The sequence below is a fragment of the Mercenaria mercenaria genome, unplaced genomic scaffold, assembly GCF_021730395.1.
Source record: "Mercenaria mercenaria strain notata unplaced genomic scaffold, MADL_Memer_1 contig_2160, whole genome shotgun sequence".
In the NCBI taxonomy this organism is placed as follows: domain Eukaryota; kingdom Metazoa; phylum Mollusca; class Bivalvia; order Venerida; family Veneridae; genus Mercenaria; species Mercenaria mercenaria.
The window spans coordinates 8,641-25,989 of record NW_026460201.1 but is presented as its reverse complement, the minus strand read 5'-3'; the positions used below and the strand labels follow the sequence as shown (position 1 = coordinate 25,989).

Below are 17,349 nucleotides of genomic sequence, written 5' to 3'. Positions count from 1 at the left end.
GCATGTCTCGTAACAATCCCTATAACTCTGATTTGTATTTTTGACCAAATTATGCCCCTTTCATATTTAAATTTTTCTGGACATAACCTTGGGACTATATAAGGTAATGACTTGAAACTCAAAATATATCTTTACCATCATCATCTGCATGTGTGGTAACAATCCCAAAAACTCTAATTGGTGTTTTGACAGAATTATGCCCCTTGGAGTATCTTCCTTTTAAAGTAGAGGTCTCTTAAGGAGACATACGTTCATTTTACTGTCAAATCATCGAATAGTGGAGCGCGCTGTCTTAGGACAGCTCTTGTTTCTTTCTTCCATTCAAGTTTCTTTGTACTTTTTGTGAACCGCTTTGTTTTGAGGGTGTTCATTCTCGTTTGATTGATTCTATTTGCCACGATAAAACTGGCGTTTGGAAGTTGCCAGATGTGACATATCTGTAATCATTAATGCTGGTTTTGTTTGTTTATAATTTTAGCTCACCTGAGCACGAAGTGCTTAAGATGAGCTATTGTGACATGTCATTGTCCGGCGTTGTCCGTGCGTCAACATTTGCCTTGTTAACATTCTAGAGGTCACAGTTTTGACCCAATCTTTATGAAACTTTGTCAGAATGTTTGTTTTGATGATCCCTAGGTCAAGTTTGAAACTGGGTCATGTGGGGTCAAAAACAAAGTCAGTAGGCCAGATCAAAGGAAAATCTTGTTAACACTCTAGGGGCCACAGTTTGAAACTCATGAATTGGTCTTGATGACCTCTATGTTGAAATCTTTTTTTTATGAGGTAAAAACTAGGTCACCCGGTCAAAAGGAAAAGCTTGTTAACACTCTACAGGCCACATTTATGTCATATCTTCATGAATCTTTGTCAGAATGTTTATCTTGATGATATTAGGCCAAGTTTGAAACTGGATCATGTAGAATTAAAAACTAGGTCAGAAGGCCAGATCAGAGGAAAATCTTGTTAACATCTAGGGTCCACAGTTTAAGTTTTAAACTTTTGAAGATCTCTAGATCTAGTTCGAATCTCGGTCATGTGGGATCAGAAACTAGGCCACCCGTCAAATCAAAGGAAAAGCTTGTTAACACTCTACAGGCCACATTTATGATCCAGTCTTCATGAATCTTGGTCAGATTGTTTATCCTGATGATCTTTAGGCCAAGTTCGAAACTGGGTTACGTGGGATTAAAGGGTCACTAGGCTAGATCAAAGGAAAAGTTTGTTTACATTCTAGAGACCACATTTAAAATTTGTAACTCATTAGAATTGATCAGAATGTTTGTAATGATGACCTCTAGATCAAATTAGAATCTGGGTCATGTGGGGTCAAAACTAGGTCACCGGATCAAAAATCAAAGAAAAACCTTGTGTATGCAATAGAGGCTGTATTTTACACTGGATGTTTATGAAATTTGATCAGAATGTTTGTCTTGATGAAATCTAGTTTAAGTTTGAATCTGGGGTCAAAAGCTAGGTGACCCGGTCAATTGTGTATGCAATAGAGGCTCCTTTTTTCACTGGATCTTCATGAAATATGACCAGGATGTTTGTCTTGATGAAATTAGGTCAAGATCAAATATGGATCATCTGGGGTCAAAAACTAGGTTACCCGGTCAAATCAAAGAAAAGCCTTGTGTATGCAATAGGGGCTCCATTTTTTCACTGGATCTTCATGAAATTTGATCAGAATGTTTGCCTTGATGAAAGCTAGGTCAAGTTCGAATATGGGTCATCCGGGGTCAAAAACTAGATCACCTGGTCGAGTCAAAGAAAGCCTTTTGTATGCAAAAGGGGCTGCATATTTCACTGAATACGCGTGGAATTTGATCAGAATATTTGTATTGATGAAATCTAGGTGAAGTTCGAATATGGGTGCAATAAGGGCTGCATTTTTCACAGGATTTTTGTGAAATTTGGTCAGTATGATCTTGTTGATGAATATGTTTGAATATGGGTCGTCAGTGGTCAAAAGCTAGGTACTTGGTCAAATCAAAGAAAAACATTGTGTTTGCAATAGGGGCTGCATTTTGTCACTGGATATTCGTTGAATTTGAACAAATTGTTTGTCTTGATAAAATCTAGGTAAAGCTTGAATATAGGTCATCTTGGGTCATAGACTAGGTCACTCTGTCAAATCAAATCAAAGCTTGGTGTGTGTAATAGGGGCTGCATTTTTATCTGATGTGCATGAAACTTGGTCAGAATGTTTGTCTCCATGAAATCTTGGATGAGGTCTCCTCTGGGTCACATGGGGTCAGAAACTAGGGTCACCAGGTCAAATCAAAGAAAAGGCTTGTTTACACTCTAGGGCCGCATTTTTTATTCAATCGTCGTAAAACTTGGTCAGAATGTTTACCAAGAAGAGATGATTACCAATCTGGGTCACATGGGGTCAAAAACTAGGTCACTAGGTCAAATCAAAGGAAAAGCTTGTTTACACTTTAGAGGCCATTTTTGCTCCAATCTTCAAGAATCTTTGTCAGAATGTTAGTCTCCATGGGGTAAAAACTAGGTCACTAGGTCAAATCAAAGGAAATGCTTGTTTACACTCAAGATGCCACATTTTTGGTCCGATCTTATTGAAAATTGGTCAGAATATTTGTCTCCATATAATCTCACATGGATTAAAAATTCGGTCAAGTTGAGGCAAAAACTAGGTCACTAGGCCAAATAAAGAAAAATCTTGTTTACACTCTAGAGGCCACAATTTTTCTCCAATCTTCATGAAACTTCGTCAGAATGTTCATCTTGATAGCTAGGAGTTTGTAACTGGGTCATATGGTGTCAAAAACTGGGTCACTAGGTCAAACATGTTTACATTGTTATGATGTGTTACTCAGGTGAGTGACCTAGGGCCATCTTGGCCCTTTTGTTTTATTGGCCGGGTTTTCGAAGAAAAATCCGGATTGTAAATTAGGTCAGTCTGGGCGGGTGGATAGATGGACTGATGGATGGAATAATGAGTCTCGTGTTAACCTTTTTGTTCATTCAAAATCTGGGCAAGTATTTCACCTAGAACCTTGAAACTTCATAGGTATGTTCTTGATGTGTACATGACCCCCCTACTGATTTCAGGGTCACTGGGTCAAAGTGACCTGAACATTTGAAAATGGTTTATGCACGATATCTGGACAAGTATTTCACCTGGGACTTTGAAACTTCATAGGTATGTTGGTCTTGATTTGTACATGACCACTGCTGATTTCGGGGTCACTGGGTTAAAGGGCAAGGTCACAAGGACCTGAACTCTCACCTTGGACCTTGAAACTTATACTTTTGATGTGTACATGACCCCCTATAGATTTTGGGGTCACTGGGTCAAAGGCCAAGGTCACAGGGACCTGAACATTGAAAATGGTTTCCGCTCAATAATTGGACAAGTATTTCACATAGGACCTTGAAACTTCATAGGTATGTTGTTTTTGATGTGTACCTGACCCCTATTGATTTCAGAATCAAAGGTCAAGGTTACAGGGATATAAACATTGAAAATGTTTGGGTTTTTTTACTTTTATTAGCGTCCGCATCCCGATTTGGTTAAGTTTTTGTATGTAAGCTGATATCTCAGTAACCACATGTGGGAATGGATTGAAACATCACACGCTTATTCACTGTGATAAAATGACTTACATTGCACACATAACTCTAGTTTGCTTTCTTACAAACTTATGCCCCTTTTTCGACTTAGAAATATTTGGTTAAGGTTTTGTATGTAAGCTGGTATCTCAGTACTCACTAATGGGAATGGATTGAAACTTCACACACTTGTTCACTGTCATGATCTGACATGTACTGTGCAGGTCCCATAACTCTACTTTGCATTTTTTCAACAGCATTATGCCCCTTTTTCGACTAAGCAGTTTTTGGTTAAGCTTTTGTATGTAAGCTGGTATCTCAGTATCCACTAATTGGAAAGGATTGAAACTTCACACACTTGTTCACTGTCATGATATAACATGCAGTGCAAATGTTCAATAACTCTACTTTGCATTTTTACAACATTATGCACTTTTATCAACTCAGCAGTTTTTGGTTAAATTCTTATATGTAAGCTTGTATCTCAGTACCCACTATAATGGAAATGGATTGAAACTTCACACACTTGTCTACTGTCATGAGTTGATAAGCACTGTGCAGGTTCCATAACATTGTTTTGCATTTTTACAAAATTATGCCCCTTTTTATACGCCCGAAGGGACGTATTATGTTATGGTCCCGGTGTCCATCTGTCCGTCCGTCCGTTAGCAATTTCGTGTCCGCTCTGTAACTCATGAACCCCTAGAAGGATTTCAAAGAAACTTGACACAAATGTTCACTACACTAAGACGACGTGCAGAGCGCATGTTTTGGATGTGTCATTTCAAGGTCAAGGTCACACTTAGGGGTCAAAGGTCATATGAGTGTGTTTCGTGTCCGCTCTGTAACTCTTGAACTGCTTGAATGATTTCAAAGAAACTTGGCACAAATGTTCACCACACTGAGACGACGTGCAAAGCGCTTGTTTCGGATGACTAGCTTCAAGGTCAAGGTCACACGTAGGAGTGAAAGGTCATATAAGTGTGTTTCGTGTCCGCTCTGCAACTCTTGAACTGCTCGAATGAATTCAAAGAAACTTGGCACAAATGTTCACCACACTGAGGCGACATGCAGAGCGCATGTATTTGATGACTCGCTTCAAGGTCAAGGTCACACTCAGGGGTCAAATGTCATATATGACTTTGCTTTGTGTATATTGCTCTGCATTGCAGTGCTCTTGTTTTTATTTTGCAGATCCTTTTTTGTTCTCTTACAATAATTTTTATACGCCCGAAGGGACGTATTATGTTATGATGCCGGTGTCCGTCTGTCCGTACGTCCGTTAGCAATTTCGTTTCCACTCTGTAACTCTTTATCCCCTTGAAGTATTTCAAAGAAACTTGACACAAATGTTCATCACACGGAGACGACGTGCAGAGCGCTTGTTTCGGATGACTAGCTTCAAGGTCAAGGTCACACTTAGGGGTCAAAGGTCATATGAGTATGTTTCGTGTCCGCCCTGTAACTCTTGAACTGCTTGAAGGATTTCAAAGAAACTTGGCACAAATGTTTACCACACTGAGACGACGTGCAGAGCGCTTGTTTCGGATGACTAGCTTCAAGGTCAAGGTCACACTTAGGAGTGAAAGGTCATATATGACTTTGCTGTGTCCGCTCTGTAACTCTTGAACTGCTTGAAGGATTTCAAAGAAACTTGGCACAAATGTTCACCACACTGAGGTGACCTGCAGAGCGCATATTTTGGATGACTCGCTTCAAGGTCAAGGTCACACTTAGGGGTCAAAGGTCATATATGATTTTGCTTTGTGTATATTGCTCTGCATTGCAGTGCTCTTGTTTTTATTTGACAGATCCCTTTTTTGTTCTCTTACAATATTTTTTTTGTATTACTTCCCTTTTTATTACTATAAATAGCTTATTTTGAAACTTTTTTATTATTGGCCGTAGGGAAAAACCGAGACCACTTTTCTGTGGTACAACATGGATGGTACATCCAATTTTTAGATGTATTTTGACATAACTTTACCTGGTAAGAATTTTTTTGTGGACTTAGATTTTTTTTTGGAATTTCTTCTTTTTGTTGTTCCTGTCCTTTGGGCTTCAACAGTCAAGTTCTTTAAATTTTGCTACCATCCTCTGGTGTAACCCTTCGGGCGTATATTGCCCCGCTTGGCGGCGCTCTTGTTGTTTTTGAATTACTTCCCTTTTTTGTTACTATAAATAGCTTATTTTGAAACTTTTTTATTATTGGCCGTAGGGAAAAACCGAGATCACTTTTCTGTGGTACAACATGGATGGTACATCCAATTTTTAAATGTATTATGACATAACTTTACCTGGTAAGAATTTTTTTGTGGACTTAGAATTTGTTGGGTTTTTTTTTGGAATTTCTTTTTTGAGCGTCCTTTGAGCTTCAACAGTCAAGTTCTTTAAATTTTGCTCCCATCCTCTGATGTAACCCTTCGGGCGTATATTGCCCCGCTTGGCGGCGCTCTTGTTCGATTTTGTATTCATTCAATTGACAAGGCTGTTGAATAGTCGAGCGTTGCTGTCCTCAGACAGCTCTTGTTTTTTTACACCAATTTATTTCTTTAATTTCATTTTCTACTTGTCCATTTCTTTTTCCCTTTTTTCTTCAATATACTGCTTATTAGTCCCCTGCTTTTTGGAAACCAGTTTCGGGGACTATAGGAATGCGCTTTTCCGTCATTCTGTCATTCCGTCCGTCCGCAATTTCGTGTCCGGTCCATAACTCTTTTATCCATGAAGGGATTTTAATATTACTTGGCACAATTGTTCCCCATGATGAGACGACGTGTCATGCGCTAAACCCGGACCCCTAGCTTAAAGGTCAAGGTCACAATTGGAGGTCAAATGTCAACAGGGCTTTTTTCCTGTCCGGTCCATAACTCTCCCATCCATGAAGGGATTTTAATATTACTTGGCACAATTGTACCTCATAATAAGACGATGTGTCATGCACAACTTTCAGACCCCTAGCTCAAAGGTCAAGGTCACATTTAGCAGTCAAATGTTAACATGACATGAACAGGCTCTGTTTCGTGTCCGGTCCATAACTCTTTCATCCATGAAGGGATTTTAATATTACTTGGCACAAATGTTCCCCATGATGAGACGACATGTCATGCGCAAAACCCACGCCCCTAGCTCAAAGGTCAAGGTCACAATTGGAGGTCAAATGTCAACAGGGCTTTTTTCCTGTCCAGTCCATAACTCTCCCATTCATGAAGGGATTTTAATATCAATTGCACAATTGTACCTCATAATAAGACGATGTGTCCTGTACAACTTTCAGACCCCTAACTCAAAGGTCAAGGTCACACTTAGCAGTCAAATGTTAACATGGCATGAACAGGATCTGTTTCCTGTCCGCTCTATAACTCTGTCATTCATTAAGGGATTTCAATATTACTTGGGACAGGTGTTCCCCATGATGAGGCGACATGTCTTGCGCAAATCCCGGAGCCGTTGCTCAAAGGTCAAGGTCACCATTGGGGGTCAAAGGTCAATAAGGCTTTTTTCCTGTCCGGTCCATAACTCTGCCATCCATGAAGGGATTTTAATATTACTTGGCACAAATGTTCCCCATTATGTGACAACATGTCTTGCGCAAAACCCGGACCCCTAGCTCAGAGGTCAAGGTCACAATTGGAGGCCAAAGGTCAATAGGGTTTTTTTTCCTGTCCGGTCCAGAACTCTGTCATCCATCAAGGGATTATAATATTACTTGGCATAAATGTTCCCCATGATGAGACAACGTGTCGTGCGCAACAACCAGAACCCTAGCTTAAAGGTCAAGGTCACACTTTGAGATCAAACGTCAATAGGATTTTTTTCCTGTCCGGTCTATAACTTTGTCATGCAAAACAGGATTTAAATATCAGTTGGCACAAACATTCCCCAGGATGAGACAACATGTTGTGCGCAAAGCCCCGGCCCTAGGTCTAAGGTCAAGGTCATACTTAGAGGTCAAAGGTCAAATTCAAGAATGACTGTCTGGAGCATTTCTTCTTTATGCATGGAGGGATTTTAATGTAACTTGGCACAAATGTTCACCACCATGAGACGAATTGTCATGCGCCTGAACCAGGTCCCTAGGTCAAGGTCATACTTAGAGGTCAGATTCAAGAATGACTTTGTCCGGAGCATTTCTTCTTCATGCATGGAGGGATTTTATGTAACTTGGCACAAATGTTCACCACCATGAGGCACACTCTTTTTAGAATTACGTCCCTTTGTTGTTACTATAAATAGATTATATTGTAACTTTTTTATTATTGGCCGTAGGGAAAAATCGAGACCACTTTTCTGTGGTACAACATGCATGTACATCCAATTTTTAGGTGCATTTTGTTCTATCTCTACCTGGTAAAGAGTTTCATGTGGACTTATATAGATTTTTTAGGGTTAATTTCACTTTGTTGTTACTAGAAATAACTTCTATGATAACTTTTTGTATAATCGGCCAAAAAAAAATCCAAATGAAAACAACTGTACGTTTTTATATACTGTAAAAGCACATATTTTCGCTGGGTCAAAATTTCACGAATTTGAAATTTTGAGTATTTTGCGAGGTTTAATATTCGCGAAATTGTAAAAATTGGTATCATACTTGAATTAAAATTATGCTGATGGTGAATATTAACGCGAGGATTAATTTTCGCGAGATGTAGGGCCTCGCAAATATAGCGAAAATTAAACCCTCGCGAAAATTTCTGCTTTTACCGTATGCAAATTTTAATCCAAGTGCTTTGTTACATTATATTTTATATATAGTACAATACTTTTATACATCATTGACAGATATCAGTTCATTATGTTATACTGCAGTAGAGAAAATTAGGTGCCTTCCAGTAGGGGACTTTGTATTGCATGGCAATACTTCATTCACTTGTTAATTTGGGGGTTATTTATTTATGACATTATTAGAACTTTAACTCTTTATCACCTATTTCGGAAAACCCGGCCAAAATGCCGTCACGTTAGCTGCTTGTTCATCACGTGCTTGATTTAGTACTTTATTAGTCCCCTACTGGTTGAAAACCAGTTTCGGGGACTATAGGAATGCGCTTTTCCGTCCGTCCGCAATTTCGTGTCCGGTCCTTAACTCTGTCATCCATGAAGGGATTTTAATATTACTTGGCACAAATGTTCCCCATGATGAGACGACGTGTCATGCGCAAAACCGGGACCCCTAGCATAAAGGTCAAGGTCACAATTTGAGGTCAAAGGTCAACAGTGTTTTTAGCTCACCAGAGCCAAAGGCTCAGGGTGAGCTATTAGGATCACTCACCGTCCGGCGTCCGTCGTCCGTAGTCCGTCGGTAAACTTTTACTTTAAACGACATCTCCTCATAAACCGCTAGGCCAATTTCATCCAAACTTCACAGGAATGTTCCTTGGGTGAAGCTCTACAAAAATTGTTCAAAGAATTGAATTCCATGCAGAACTCTAAAAATCTTCTTCTCAAAAACCAGAAGCCCTAGAGCTTAGATATTTGGTGTGAAGCATTGCCTACTGGACCTCTACCAAGTTTGTTCAGATCATGACCCCGGGATCAAAATTGACCCCGCCCCAGGGGTCACTTGATTTTACATAGGAAAATCTTAAAAAATCTTCTTCTCAAAAACCAGAAGCCATAGAGCTTAGATATTTGACATGTAGCATTGCCTAGTGGACCTCTACAAAAGTTTATCAAATCATGACCCCGGGGTCAAAATTGACCCCGCCCCAGGGGTCACTTGATTTTACATAGATTTCTATAGGAAAGTCTTCAAACATTTTTAAAAAATAAACCAGAAGGCCTAGAGCTTAGATATTTCACATGTAGCATTGCCCAGTGGACCTCTACAAAATTTGTTCAAATCATGACCCCCGGGTTCAAAATTGACCCCGCCCCAGGGGTCACTTGATTTTACATAGGAAAATCTTCAAAACATTTCTAAAAATAAACCAGAAGGCCTAGATCTTAGATATTCCACATGTAGCATTGCCTAGTGGACCTCTACAAAATTTGTTCAAATCATGACCCCCGGGGTCAAATTGACCCCGCCCTATGGGGTTACTTGATTGTACATTGAAAAATCTTCAAAATTTTCTAAAAATAAACCAGAAGGCCTAGAGCTTAGATATTTGACATGTAGCATTGCCTAGAGGACCTCTACAAAATTTGTTCAAATCTTCACCCCCAGAGACAAATTGACCCAGCCCCGGGGGTTACTTGATTGTACATAGGGAAATCTTCATAAATTTGCTAAAAATAAACCAGAAGGCCTAGGTCTTAGATATTAGATATGTAACGTTGCCTAGTAGACTTCTACAAACTTTGTTCAAATCATGACCCCCCCCCCCCACACACACACACACGGGGGTAAAATTGGCCCCGCCCCAGGGGTCACTTGATTTTACATAGGAAAATCTTAAAAAATCTTCTAAAAATAAACCAGAAGGCCTAGAGCTTAGATATTTGACATGTAGCATTGCCTAGTGGACCTCTACAAAAAAAATATCAAATCATGACCCCCGGGGTCAAAATTGACCCTGCCCCAGGGGTCACTTGATTTTACATAGGAAAATCTTCCAAATTTTTCTCAAAATAAACCAGAAGGCTTAAATCTTAGATATTTCACATGTAGCATTGCCCAGTGGACCTCTACAAAATTTGTTCAAATCATGACCCCGGGTTCAAAATTGACCCCGCCCCAGGGGTCACTTGATTTTACATAGGAAAATCTTCAAAACATTTCTAAAAATAAACCAGAAGGCCTAGATCTTAGATATTCCACATGTAGCATTGCCTAGTGGACCTCTACAAAATTTGTTCAAATCATGACCCCCGGGGTCAAATTGACCCCGCCCTATGGGGTTACTTGATTGTACATTGAAAAATCTTCAAACTTTTCTAAAAATAAACCAGAAGGCCTAGAGCTTAGATATTTGACATGTAGCATTGCCTAGAGGACCTCTACAAAATTTGTTCAAATCTTCACCCCCCAGAGTCAAATTGACCCAGCCCCGGGGGTTACTTGATTGTACATAGGGAAATCTTCATAAATTTGCTAAAAATAAACCAGAAGGCCTAGGTCTTAGATATTAGATATGTAACGTTGCCTAGTAGACTTCTACAAACTTTGTTCAAATCATGACCCCCCCCCCCCCCACACACACGGGGGTAAAATTGGCCCCGCCCCAGGGGTCACTTGCTTTTACATAGGAAAATCTTCAAAAAGTTTCTAAAAATAAACCAGAAGGCCTAGAGCTTAGATATTTGACATGTAGCATTGCCTAGTGGACCTCTACAAAAAAAATTTCAAATCATGACCCCCGGGGTCAAAATTGACCCTGCCCCAGGGGTCACTTGATTTTACATAGGAAAATCTTCAAAATTTTTCTAAAAATAAACCAGAAGGCCTAGATCTTAGATATTTGACATGTAGCATTGCCTAGTAGACTTCTACAAAATTTATTCAAATCATGACCCCCGGGGTCATATTGACCCCGCCCCATGGGGTTACTTGATTGTACATAGAAAAATCTTCAAAATTTCCTAAAAATAAACCAGAAGGCCTAGAGCTTAGATATTTGACATGTAGCCTTGCCTAGTGGACCTCTACAAAATTTGTTCAAACTTGATCCCCAAGGGGTCGAATTGACCCAGCCCCAGGGGTTACTTGATTGTACATAGGGAAAACTTCAAAAATCTGCTAAAAATAAACCAGGAGGCCTAGATCTTAGATATTTGATATGTAACATTTCCTAGTAGACTTCTATAAACTGTGTTCAAATCATGACCCCTGGGTTAAAATTGGTCCCGCCCCAGGGGTTACTTGATTGTACATCGGAAAATCTTCCAAAAAATTTCTAAAAATCATCAGTTTGACATTTGAAACATGTAGCTCATATTTCTCAGGTGAGCGATCCAGGGTCATCATGACCCTCTTGTTTTCCTGTCCGGTCCATAACTCTGCTATCCATGAAGGGATTTTAATATTACTTGGCACAGATGTACCTCATAATAAGACGATGTGTCATGCACAACTTTCAGACCCCTAGCTCAAAGGTCAAGGTCACCATTGGCAGTCAAATGTTAACATGGCATGAACAGGATCTGTTTCGTGTCCGAGCCATAACTCTGCCATCCATGAAAATATTTTAATATTACTTGGTACAAATGTTCCCCATGATGAGACGACATGTCATGCGCAAAATCCGGACTCCTAGCTTAAAGGTCAAGGTCACAATTTGAGGTCAAATGTCAACAGGGTTTTTTTTTTTCCTGTCCGGTCCATAACTCTGCCATCCATGAAGGGATTTAATATTACTTGGCACAAATGTACCTCATAATAACACGATGTGTCATACACAACTTTCAGGCCCCTGGCTCAAAGGTCAAGGTCACACTTGGCAGTCAAATATTAACATGGCATGAACAGGGTCTGTTTTGTGTCCGGTCCATAACTCTGCCATCCATGAAGATATTTTAATATTACATGGTACAAATGTTCCCCATGATGAGACGACGTGTCATGCGCAAAGCCCGGACCCGTAGCTCAAAGGTCAAGGTCACAATAGGAGGTCAAAGGTCAAAAGGGTTTTTCTCCTGTCCTGTCCAGAACTCTGTCATCTATCAAGGGACTTTAATATTACTTGGCATATATGTTCCCCATGATGAGACAACATGTCATGCGCAACACCTAGAACCTTAGCTTAAAGGTCAAGGTCTCACATGGAGATCAAAGTTCAATGGGACATTTTTCCTGTCTGGTGTATATTTTTGTCATGCAAAACAGGATTTGAATATTACTTGGCACAAATATTCACCACTATGAGACGGAGTGTCATGCGCAAGAACCTGGTACCTAGGTCTAGGGTCAAGGCCACACATAGACGCCAAATGTCAGATACAAGAATGACTGTCTGGAACACGTCTTCATGCATGGAGGGATTTTGATGTAACTTGGCATAAATGTTCATTACAATGAAACGGATTGTTGTGCGCAAGAACGAGGTCCCTAGGTCTAAGGTCAAGGTCACACTTAGAGGTCAAATGCCAAATTCAAGAATGACTTTGTCCGGAGCATTTCTTCATTATGCATGGAGGGATTTTGATGTAACTTGGCACAAATGTTCACCACCATGAGGCACTCTTGTTTGTTAGAATTATGTCCCTTTGTTTTACTATAAATAGCTTATATTGTAACTTTCTTATTACAGGCCATAGGGCAAAATCGAGACCAGTTTTCTGTGGTACAACATGCATGTTACATCCGATTTTTAGGTGTGTTTTGACCTATCTTTACCTGGTAAAGAGTTTTTTGTGGACTTACATTGATTTTTTTTTACTATAAATAACTGATATGATACCTTTTTTATAATTGGCCAAAAAATGCTATATGAAAACAACTATAGGGTTTTATGTATACAAATTTTAATCCAAGTGTTTTGTTTATAACATATTGTATATATAGTACAATATTGTTTATACATTATTGACAGATATCAGTTCATTATGTTATACTGCAGTAGAGAAAATAATGTTTCTTCCAGTAGGGGAATTTGTATTGCATGGCAATACTTCATTCACTTGTTTAATCTAAAATTGTTTTCTATGTTTTTATCTTGATGAAAACTGTTCAGCAACTGGTTATAAGAAACGTGATGATTCAGATTTCATATTAATATTTTTATTTAATAAACTACATCGAGGGGTGAATGCGAAAGAGTTTTAAGTGCATATAGATAAAGAAGCACTTAGAACTTTTTCGCATTCACCCCTCGACATGTACATCCAATAAAGGGATGCAAAACTCATTAACCAACTATTTAATTGACAGATATGAACTTTGAAAAAAAAGAAAGATCTGTTATTCTTGCATAAAAACTCTTTTTTTTTCACTGGATCAGCCCATGTATTAACGGGAGAAAAATCGTGTGCAAACAAGGCAATTCGCGTGCTGTTAATGTAGGGATAATACACGTTTTCAGCTCGACTATTCGAAGAATAGGGGAGCTATCCTACTCGCCCCGGCGTCGGCGTTAGCGTGAGCGTCACACAAATGTTAAAGTTTGCGTGCCACCCCAAATATTTTCAAAGTCCATTGAGATATTGCTTTCATATTTTGCATACTTGTTTACCATCATGACCCCAGTCTGTAAACAGGAGCAGACAACTCTATCAAGCATTTTGACTGAATTATGGTCCCTTTTCGACTTAGAATAAATGTTAAAGTTTGCGTACCACCCCAAATATTTTCAAAGTCCATTGAGATATTGCTTTGATATTATGCATACATGTTTACCACCATGACCCCAGTCTGTAAAAAGGAGGAGGCAACTCTATCAAGCATTTTGACTGCATTATGGCCCCTTTTTGACTTAGAATAAATGTTAAAGTTTGCGTACCACCCCAAATATTTTCAAATTCCATTGAGATATTGCTTTCATATTTTGCATACTTGTTTACCATCATGACCCCAGTCTGTAAAAAGGAGGAGGCAACTCTATCAAGCATTTTGACTGAATTATGGCCCCTTTTCGACTTAAAATAAATGTTCAAGTTTGCGTACCACCCCAAATATTTTCAAAGTCCACTGAGATATTGCTTTCATATTTTGCATACTTGTTTACCATCATGACCCCAGTCTGTAAAAAGGATAGGGCAACTCTATCAAGCATTTTGACTGAATTATGGCCCCTTTTCGACTTAGAATATGCTTATTGTAATGTTAAAGTTTTACTCATTGCTTATATTATACTATCAAGCACTGAGAATAGTGGAGCGTGCTGTCCACTGACAGCTCTTGTTTAGCTCACCTGAGCACGAAGTGCTCAAAGGTGAGCTTTTGTGATCGCCCTGTGTCCGTCGTCCGTCGTCGTCAACAATTTGACTGTTAACACTCTAGAGGTCACAATTTTGGCCCAATTTTAATGAAATATTGGGTCATCTGGGGTTAAAAACTAGGTCACCAGGTCAAATCAAAGGAAAAGCTTGATAACACTCTAGAGGTCACAATTTTGGCCCAATCTTAATGAAACCTGGACAGAATGTTACCCTCAATAAAATCTTGGACGATTTCGATATTGGGTCATCTGGGTTCAAAAACTAGGTCATAATGTCAAATCAAAGGAAAAGCTTGTTAACACTCTAGAGGTCACAATTGTGGCACAATCTAAATGAAACTTGGTCAGAATGTTACCCTCAATAAAATCTTGGACAAGTTGATATTGGGTCATCTGGGGTTAAAAACTAGGTCACCAGGTCAAATCAAAGGAAAAGCTTGTTAGCACTGTAGAGGCCACATTTATCACTACATCTTCCTGAAACCTGGTCAGAATATCAATCTTGGTGAGCTCAAGGTCCAGTTTGAATCTGGGTCATGTAGGATCAAAAACTAGGTCACTAGGTCAAATCAAAGGAAAAGCTAGTTTACACTGTAGAGGCCACATTTATGACCGTATCTAAATGAAACTTGGTCAGAACGTTAAGCTTGATTATCTATAGGTCAAGTTCAAATCTGGGTCAGGTGGGGTCAAAAACTAGGTCACTAGGTCATTCAAAGGAAAAGTTTGTTAACACTCTAGAGGCCACATTTAAGACTATATCTTCATGAAACTTAGTCAGAATGTTAATCTTGGTGATCTTTAGGTCAAGTTCGAATCTTGGTCATGTGGGGACAAAAACTAGGTCACAGGGTCAAATCAAAGGAATAGCTATTTAACACTTTAGAGGCCACATTTATGACCATATCTTAGTGAAACTTGGTCAGAATGTTAATCTTGATGGTCAATAGGTCAGGTGAGCGATACAGGGCCTTCATGGCCCTATTGTTTCAAAGTTCATATCTGTCAGTTAAATAGTTGGTTAATGAGTTTCGCATCCCTTTATTGGATGTACGCTTTTGGTAGAGTCTTTATCATGATATGAACTTGCGCACCTCCTATTTTTCGTCTGGCTCCGCCCCCTATTTTCTGAGTTATGGCCCCTGAAATAGTCAAAAATGCACATTTTGTCCTTATGACGCGCCTAGCTCTAAAAGTATTTGATATAAATTGATGAAACCTTGCATGAGTCTCTATCATGATATGAACTTGCGCACCTCCTATTTTCTGTCTGGCTCCGCCCCCTATTTTCAGAGTTATGGCCCCTGAAATAGTAAAAGATGCACATTTTCACCTTGTGACCCGCCTAGCTCAAAAAGTATTTGATATAGATTCATGAAACCTTGCATGAGTCTTAATCATGATATTAACTTGTGCACCTCCTTTTTTTAGGTGAGCTTTTGTGATCGCCCTGTGTCCGTCGTCCGTCGTCGTCAACAATTTGACTCTTAACACTCTAGAGGCCACAATTTTAGGCTAATCTTAATGAAACTTGGTCAGAATGTTACCCTTAATAAAATCTTGCACAGTTCGATATTGGTTCATCTGGGGTCAAAAACTAGGTCACCAGGTCAAATCAAAGGAAAAGCATGTTAACACTGTAGAGGCCATATTTATGACTGTATCTTCATGAAACTTGGTCAGAATGTTAATCATGATGATCTCAAAGTCCAGTTTGGATCTGGGCCATGTAGGGTCAAAAACTAGGTCATCAGGTCAAATCAATGGAAAAGCTAGTTAACACTCTAGAGGCCACATTTATGACCATGTCTTAATGAAACTTGGTCAGAATGTTAATCTTGATGATCTATAGGTCAGGTTCAAATCTGGGCCAGGTGGAATCAAAAACAGGTCACCAGGTCAAATCAAAGGAAAAGCTTGTTAACACTCTAGAGGCCACATTTTAGACTGTATCTTCAAGAAACTTAGTCAGAATGTTAATCTTGATGATCTTTAGGTCAAGTTCAAATATGAGTCATGTGGGTTTAAAAACTAGGTCACCGGGTCAAATCAAAGTTAGTTAACAGTTTAGAGGCCACATTTATGACCATATCTTAATGAAACTATCTTGATGATCTTTAGGTCAATAGGTCAGGTGAGCGATACAGGGCCTCCATGGCCCTCTTGTTTATTTTGGTCCGCCCTCTATTTTCAGAGTTATGGCCCCTGAAATAGTCAAAAATGCACATTTTCACCTTGTGATGCACCTAGCTCAAAATGTATTTAATATAAATGGTTGAAAACTCGCATAAGTCTTTATCATGATATAAACTTGCACACCTCTTATTTTTTGGCTGGCTCCAGCCCCCTATTTTTAAAGTTATGGCCCCTGAAATAGTATAAAAATGCACATTTTCACCTAATTATGTGCCTAGTTCAAAAAGTATTTGATGTAAATTCATGAAACCTTGCTTGAGTCTTTATCATGATGTGTCCTTGCACACTTGGCATTCTTCCTGAGAATCTTCGCATTTATTACAGAGTTATGGCCCTTGAAATAACCAAAATAGTGGATTTTTTGTTTGTGATGCTCATAGCTCAAAAAGTATATGGCCTAGAATAATGAATCCTTTTCATAAAATGTTTGTTGAGGCTATACCCCATTAAGACTGCAAACATATGAATTATTCCCCCTTATTTGTGACAAATGTACCAGTGGGGTGGGGGAGGGGGGGCACACCTTGTGTCCTACAGACACATTCTAGTTTTTTATGCAACAATAGCATCTTCGGTCTCGGTCACAAACAAACCTGCGGGCTTCTGCAGATGTTAATACACCAAAAACGTGTATTATCCCTACAATATATTTCTATGAAAATGTATCAGCACATTTGAATTTTTGTTATCTATTGAATAATAAGAAGTTTTTGACTTAACATAGTCAAGGTTCGACACAGTTACTTGTTCAGTTTTA

The 17,349-nt window shown here is 39.2% G+C and overlaps 1 long non-coding RNA gene across 1 annotated transcript; it reads left to right on the top strand.

Moving 5' to 3' along the window:
* Nucleotides 1-117: 117 nt before the first annotated feature.
* LOC128552213 (uncharacterized) lies at nt 118-16,942 on the top strand. The gene is made up of 2 exons (XR_008369010.1): nt 118-15,096; nt 15,241-16,942. It is a non-coding gene; the product is annotated as an uncharacterized LOC128552213 (long non-coding RNA).
* Nucleotides 16,943-17,349: the final 407 nt, after the last annotated feature.